Below are 7812 nucleotides of genomic sequence, written 5' to 3' on the forward strand. Positions count from 1 at the left end.
ATGAGAATACTCAATGCAGTATAGGATCAGAGTTTCCTCGAGAGGAAGAGCTACATATAGGTGTGATGACCGTGGACTGTTTCTTGGACACTTTATTGAGTGTCTGCTATGGAGTAGATGTTGTTCTGGAAATATGATACGGTGGTGAACAGAAAATTTCCTCTGAGTCACCAGGAGATGGAAGGGGAGAGAGAGTTAGAAAGGACAGATATGAACACAATGTATTCTTCTATTTCTTATTTTTGAGACAGGGTTTTACTAGCTCTGGCTAGCCTAAAACTCACTATGTAGACCAGGCTAACCTCCAACTCACAGAGATCGACCTATTTTTGCCTAAGGAATGCTAGGCTTAATGGTAGTATACCACCATGCCCAGCACAATGCAGTTTTTTCCCTTTTCATTGTTTTTCCATTTATTTATTTATGTATTCATTCATTCATTCATTCACTCATTCACTTCACATCCCTTTTCTCCCAGCATCTGCCTCAGAAGCCTCTTCCTCTCCGCTCCCCTTCTCCTCTGAGAAGGGGGAGCCCCCCCATGTGTACCAACCCAGCCTAGCACACCAAGTCATTGCAGGGGGTGGCCACTTTAGGCTCCATATTCCATGCTGCTAGGAGTTTCATCTAGGGACACCCCAAAGACTCCCAGGAGCCTCTCCTATCCTAGGTCTCTGGCACATCCTAGAGATTTGAACCTCCCCACCCCTGTCCCATCCTCCCACCTGCCTTGAGCCCCTGTCACAGTTCAATGATAAGGGCAAAGCATTATTCTAGGCATTAGAACATGCTACCTTCCATACCCACTGCCTTTCCATCCGCTGCACCCATTCCAGGGTCATTCTCTTCATTAGGAATTTCTGTCCCTATGGGCTTCAGCTGTAGATAGAAAGGAGGCCATTTCAGTAGCATCCAGTAAAGCATTTCTTTCAGTCTTTGTTGGATCAATGATTGATTCCCTTTTCTACTATGTTCAAAATAATCTCCGAGTATAGCATGATAACCAACTTCTGAGGAACTCTGCGGAATTTTCTCAGCTATCGAAGATCCTTCACCACCTAGATTCTTAGCACAGTCGTTGCAGGAATTTTGAGTACTCCTTTACTAACTTCTATACCTACTTCCTGATCTTCATTAGCAGGTGTTAATGAATCCAAGGCTGGGATGCACCGAAGCAGAGCACAGTCTTCTCTGAGAACAATGCTTTCTCCAACAGCTGCTCTTATAACCCTGAGAGCATCAGTAGCTCTGTCCTTCTTCCTATTCACTTCCACACCACTTGTCCCTCCAACCTTCAGCACAGCTCCCCCATCTGAAAGTTCAGCAAGTCACTCATTCAGCCTTTCCTTTTCATATTCACTAGTTAAGATGTCTAGCTGCACAGTGATTTCTTGAATACAGTTTTTCAATTTGAACTTTGCCACATTTTCCTTTTAAAAACATGGCGCCATCTTTGTTAGCCATGACCTATCAACTTTTCCCAAGTCATAAGCTTGAGCATCTTTAAGACTTAGATTCAACCCCTCTTCTCCCAAAACCAAAGCACCAGTAGCAATAGCCATATATTTTAATCTGGTTCTTTCTATTGTCCCCAAACCTTGGAGCTCTGACTGCTACAACCTGAAGACCAACTTTTACCCTGATCAGAACCAGTGTGCTTAGAGCTTCTCCATCAACATCTTCAACAATGACGACTAGGAAGCTGCTTAGAGCTTCTCCATCGTTGTCTTCAACAATGATGACCAGGGGCTTCCAATGAACACTGGCAATTTCAAGAGCAGACACAATGTGTCCTGTATACTAGACATTTTCTTTTCACTCAACATAACATAAGCATCTCGGAATCCACAATTTTGATCTTTTGATGTATTAATAAAATATGGAGAAATATATCCTCTATCAAATGTCATTTCAGTGACTTCTAACTCTTCATTCAGGGTTTTCCCATCCATCACTGTGATGATACCCTTTCTTCCAAGCTTTTTCATAGCATCAGAAATGATGTTTCCAATGTCTTTGTCTCCATTTGCAGAAATTGAAGCAACCCGAGCAATTTCTTTGGGGATTGTCACAGGTTCAGATTGTTTTTTTTAAGCTGAGCAGTAACAGCAACAACAGCCACCATCACACCTCTCTGGATTTCCACTGGATTAGCCTTTTTGGCCGATCTTTTCAAAGGCCTTCTTGTCAATAGAACATTCCAGAACAGTGGCAGTGGTGGTGCCATTCCCTAGCCTCTTCGTTTGTGTTATTGGCAACATTTAGCTCCCATGATTTTGTATTTCTCCTTTAAATCAATTAACTTTGCAACGGTGACCTCCATCTTTGGTTACTTTGAGACTTCACCAACTCTGTTCAATAATCACTGTTCTTCCCTTTGGCCCCATTGTAACAGCCAGAGCATCTGCTAGAAGGTCTACATTCTGAAGTGTTAAGGCTGGAGCATCCACACTAAATTTTACATCTTTGGCATAGGTCCCAGTGAGAGGAAGAGCCAGGTGCTCAGGACACTGGTCTCATCTGGCAAAGGACTGTGGGTAGCTGAAGCATTTTTGAGAGGTAGGCTGTCAGCTGCCAGTGAGGACTAAATTTGGTTTTTGGATGTTGGAGGTTGAACATCGTGCATGCAAAGCACATATAGAGCTCAAGCTTCACTGATACTATATGACATTCCATTTATTTATAATGCAATCCAGTTTGTTCTAAAACCTAGGGAAGTATTCACAGAGTTTGAATAGCCCATTAAAATGGCATTTAAGTAGATACAAAGTTAAGTATACTAGCACAGTGTTCCTTTGATGTGAGAATTAATAGTGGGGTGGGAGACTTCATCTGGAAAATGAAGACTAAGTTCTTGGTGCCATGAGAAAAGTAAAATAGGGAAGGCAAAAATGGAAATTGCTCACCCATTTGCAAGTTACAGGAAGAGGCAGGTTACAGTTCATAGCACCTCGAACCGGGATGATTAGTCTTAGTGAATGAACCACACAAATAGGAAAACAAAACAAATCAAAACAAAACAGGGAGTGACTCAGCTCTTGCTCCGGCTGCTTCTGTGCCTGGCATGACCTCTGCTGTTGTCCTCAGATCTTGCTTCCCTCCTCCTCTGTCTCTGTGGAGAAACAGGAAGGAATGTTTATTAACAAGGCTGACTGGGGTCACACCCAAAGCAATATCAGAGTTTTACCTCTCCTGAGCCTGGGAAGAGGCCCAAAGATCAAGGGCAGCTTCTGGTTAGTATGAGGCAAGAACAAACCTTAGAGAACATACTGCTTTTTTGTTTTTTGAGCCTTGACAGAAGGTCTGCTGGGTGTGATCTCATCTATTCCTCCTGGCCATCCTGAGGCCTATAACAGGTCACCAGAACCATAATCCCTAAGGAGCTTTGCCCATTTGACAGAAGAGCAACGGTCAGATCCTGAACTGACTCTCAGGGTTGTGTCTCCCTGGCAGATGTCTCTAACAGCAGGGTTAGCTGCCCAGATGGGATCCGCCGCTCCCTTATCAACAGCCTTTCCCATTTTATCTTCCAGTCCAATCATGTACCCATATCTTACCAGCTTAGTAATGGGTCACACCTTATGTCCTTGAGAGGTGAAGGGAGAAGGGAGGACAGAGAGGAAGTAAAAGAGAGAAGGGGACTGAGAGAGAGAGAGAGAGAGAGAGAGAGAGAGAGAGAGAGAGAGAGAGAGAGAGAGAGAGAGAGAGAAGGGGCTGGTCAGGAACATGTGGAGAGAAAAAGGGGAGGGGAATGGGGGAATGGGGAGAGAGGGAGAAGACAGAGGGAAAGAGAGAGACAGCGACAGAGACAGAGAGACAGGGAGAGACAGAGAGAGAAACAGAAAGACAAAGAGAAAGACAGAGACACAGAAAGCAACAGAGAGACAAAGAGAGAAATAGAAACAGAGAGAGGGGAACAGAGGGAGACAGTGAGCAAGATTTCTTTTAAAATATTTTTAATATGTTCCCTGCCTCACTGAATAGGGAGGAGGACTAAATTTTTTTTTATTACTCTGAAGGGTATAAACCAGCCAAATGGGTGCCACCCTGTGTGAAAATCTCAGAGATGCCAGTAAGCCACTTGAGACAGTAAGGCTCCTGCTTTTCTGTTCTCATTCCTTATCAGTCCTTGGCTTGCAGAGGAGGAATGCTCGAAAAGAAGAAAGAACTTCAAGGTTTTAAGAGGAGGGAAGATTTGTGAACTGCAGCTCCTGAAATAAATTGGCAAGAGTCCTTGCTTAGGCTATTTCTCCACCTTTCTTTAATAGCTACACATGTCACAGTCAGACCCTTGTATCAGAACAGTAAAGCTTAATCCCCTAAGTCCAAGCATCTTGTTAGGTCAGAACAGTTCCACCTGTGTGGTCTGTGATCCAACAGCAAGCAACTGTCCTTGAAATTAACTCACATGGTTACCAGTCCTATGTCTATTTTCATCACAGCAGCTGATTAATATAGAACTGCTAAAATGGGTCAGGGAATTCATGAAAATGATTTGTTTAAACAATTCTCATTTATTGGCACTTACCAAGACTATGGCTGCCTTCCAGAGGCAATCAGAAACTCGGAGGAAGTGCCAGCGTTGGAGTGTAGCCACTGGGATAGTGAGAATTCTTATCCCAGCACCTTCCCCCCTCCCTGTGACATTTGGAAAGTTACCCAACATTTCTGTGCTTCAACTCCCTCATTGAATATGTGTATAATAATTGTTCTTACCTCATAAAATCGTGAGGCCCTAAGGCAATAATGCATCTTATTCTTTCCGTGTCTATTCTGACCACAGTGAAGATAATGGACGTGTATCTTTAACATTTAACAATGGTTTTGCTTATCCAAGGTCAAGTATTCTAGTTTAATGAGGCTGTCCAAACACCGTAAAGGCTCCTGAGTTTCAAGACTGTAGCTCCGTTGCTCTTTCCTTTTTATGCTCCTCCTTTTGAAGAGGCACGTAGGTTCCAGTCCAGTGGCTGGAAGCATTGTGGCAGTGAATACCATGCTGGCTTTACTCTCACGTGCCCTTGGTCTGTGATCCATCAAATCAGGGGAGCACAGAAGTGAGTTGGTGAGAAGTGGGTTAGGAACAAGGTGGGGGGAGGGGGAGTCACATTATTCACTTCCCAAATGTCTTCTCAAAACAGTGACCACTTCCCAGATCCTTTTCCCTGCTGTTCTGTGGGTATGGAAGAACTCTCACTGCTACTGAGCTGCTTCAGTCAATTCCCAGGTAGACTTGCCAAGTGTGGTCACAGCAGGACACCTTTGAAATACTAGGCTTTTGGATTAAAGCTTTGAAGAGGTTTGCCAGACTGAGTCAGTCATGACTGAAGGATATCACCCTCTATGGGCTAGTTGTCCATAATAAAGTGAATTCCCTCAACACACAAGGCCCTGGTAACACCACTCAGGCAGAGAGCTCTTCGGGCTTGAAGTTCAGTGGCTAAGTTAGAACGTCCCAGTTCTAGTAGAGCTCAGAACTCATCTGGAACTTGAAACTGTGCTTAGCTAGCCTTTCTCAAATCCTGCTTTTGAAGTTAATAGCTTATGGTCTTGGGCACTAGCGTTGAACCTCTCTGCGGAATTTGTCTCTGAAATATGGGCAATAAAACCTTTCGCCTAGGTTATTGTGAGGCCTCAGTAAGATTTATATTATAACAATCTCTATAATGGCTGTTCCACACACATGAATGGCCTTACTTTATCCTTTTCCTATTTCTTTTCTTGGTTTCTTAGAGTCACATGGGGGTCTTGCTTTCTCAGTGCTAAGCTATTTTATAAAAAGCAAGTCAGCCTCTGGTATAGGCATAAGCTACCCTTATGTGTAGCTAATCTGCTTCCAGATATCCCCTGCGAGTCAAAGGGCCACAGTCGGCATTTATATGTTGCCTTCTGCTGGTCACCTGCAGCAGATATCTAGGCAACTGGAGAAGATGGGAAATCGTAAGTGTTTCTCAATGAGTCACTGCATATTGGGTGCTTGTTAGCATGTGGAGGGCTCTGTGATGGTGTGGTGGTACCTGGGCCTTTCCCTTTCCATTTTACAGACTGGAGAAATGAAACACAAACATGAAAGGTGATTTCTCAAGTATATAAATCAAGGGCAGGGCAGAGACAGAGTAGAATCCACCCAAGCTTAATTTCTTGCCTAAAAGCATTACCATTAATATTTAAAATATTAAAATTACATTCTAAATAATTGTTTATATGTAGTGAAGGCGGGATGAAGGAAACAAAAATTAACTCTACAGTGATAGATTCTCATCCACCCCTTCAGGGGTTTCCTCTATGTTCCTGTCTTTGTTATTACTATTTCCACCAGAGTCCAAAGCATCATCTCTACATGATGCCAAGGCTGATGTAGGCATTGTTCAGGCATTACTAGCTGGCCTAAGAGCAACCTTAGATCGCAGTGACTTAATCTACCAATGAAGAAACTGAAGCATGGAGGTGTAGTGCTACTCTGACGTGGCTAAAATTTAACATAAAGACTTCAGTTCTAGAAAAATAAAACTAACATATCTAATACAGAGAAGTATTAAAAAATAAAGCTGACCAGGGTTAAAATACCAGGCATGATTTCTTTCTTGTTCAGTGGGGCTTATATCTGTTGGCTACTGCCAAGACATAATTACTACTATTGCTCATTTAGGAATATCTTGCTGGACTGGTCATTGTTGGAGTTCATAGGTGTCACAGTTGGGTGTCACAGACTTTTAATTACCTCACTCAATATGATATTTCCTGGCTCCACAAAAAGAATACAGCTACCTAAAAATAAATAAACTTAATTGCTTTTTTCCTTTGGCAGCTTGCATAGCATCTTCTGCTACTTGAAAGCTAGTCCTCAGGAGGAGGCTTGCAGGTCTTTTCCAGCTTACTTCCTCTCCGTCCTGTGCGAAGCGTGTGGTACCCTCAGCATCCGGGGCTCACCTTCAGCTTTGGGTGGGGATTAGAAGAGCAGCTACAGCCTAGATTGTGTGGGAAGTATTTTGGACTACTCTGATCAACAACTTGAAAGGAGGTTTCTCAGACCTGGTCCTGCAGTTTTTGTTTGATAATCTGTCTATGGCTTTTGTGGGGAGTATTATTACCCAAAGTGGTATAACTTTATTTAAGTTACATACCTATGTATATATACCCACATATACCTACTTGTATTACATGTGATATTAGGTAACTCTACAATACTATGGCTCCCTGGGGCCTTTTCAAGCCCCTGTAGTGCTTTTTATCCACTCCCACTTCCTTCCTGTATCACCCTCCCTCCTTCCTCCCCACTTAAGCCCCATTTCCTGTTTTTACCATTTCTCCTCTATATCACTTAAGTCCAGTGATTCCCTTCTCTAGAGCTACATCCTGATCTGCAGTCTCTTCCTTTTCTGGTTTCTGTGGTTCCTCCAGGTTATATATTCATCTCTGAAGATCTGGAACGAGGAACCATGGCTGAGAGAGAACACGCAGTGTTGGTTTTTCTGCATCTGGGTTACCTCACTCAATATGGTATTTTACGGTTCCACAAAAGATAATGCAGCTACTTAAAAAAATAAATTTAAAAGTCCAGAAAACCAAACAACCCTATTAAAAAATGGGGTACGGAGCTAAACAAAGAATTTTCACCTGAAGAACTTCGGATGGCAGAGAAGCATCTTAAAAAATGCTCAACTTCATTAGTAGTCAGGGAAATGCAAATCAAAACAACCCTGAGATTTCATCTTACACCAGTCAGAATGGCTAAGATTAAAAATTCAGGAGACAGCAGGTGTTGGAGAGGGTGTGGAGAAAGAGGAACACTCCTCCACTGCTGGTGGGGTTGCA

General features: G+C 43.0%; 1 pseudogene; it reads right to left on the reverse strand.

The window, feature by feature from the left end:
• Nucleotides 1–780: 780 nt before the first annotated feature.
• Nucleotides 781–2550, reverse strand: LOC127680289 (60 kDa heat shock protein, mitochondrial-like; annotated as a pseudogene).
• Nucleotides 2551–7812: the final 5262 nt, after the last annotated feature.

This window comes from Apodemus sylvaticus, chromosome 3 (assembly GCF_947179515.1).
Source record: "Apodemus sylvaticus chromosome 3, mApoSyl1.1, whole genome shotgun sequence".
In the NCBI taxonomy this organism is placed as follows: Eukaryota; Metazoa; Chordata; class Mammalia; order Rodentia; family Muridae; genus Apodemus; species Apodemus sylvaticus.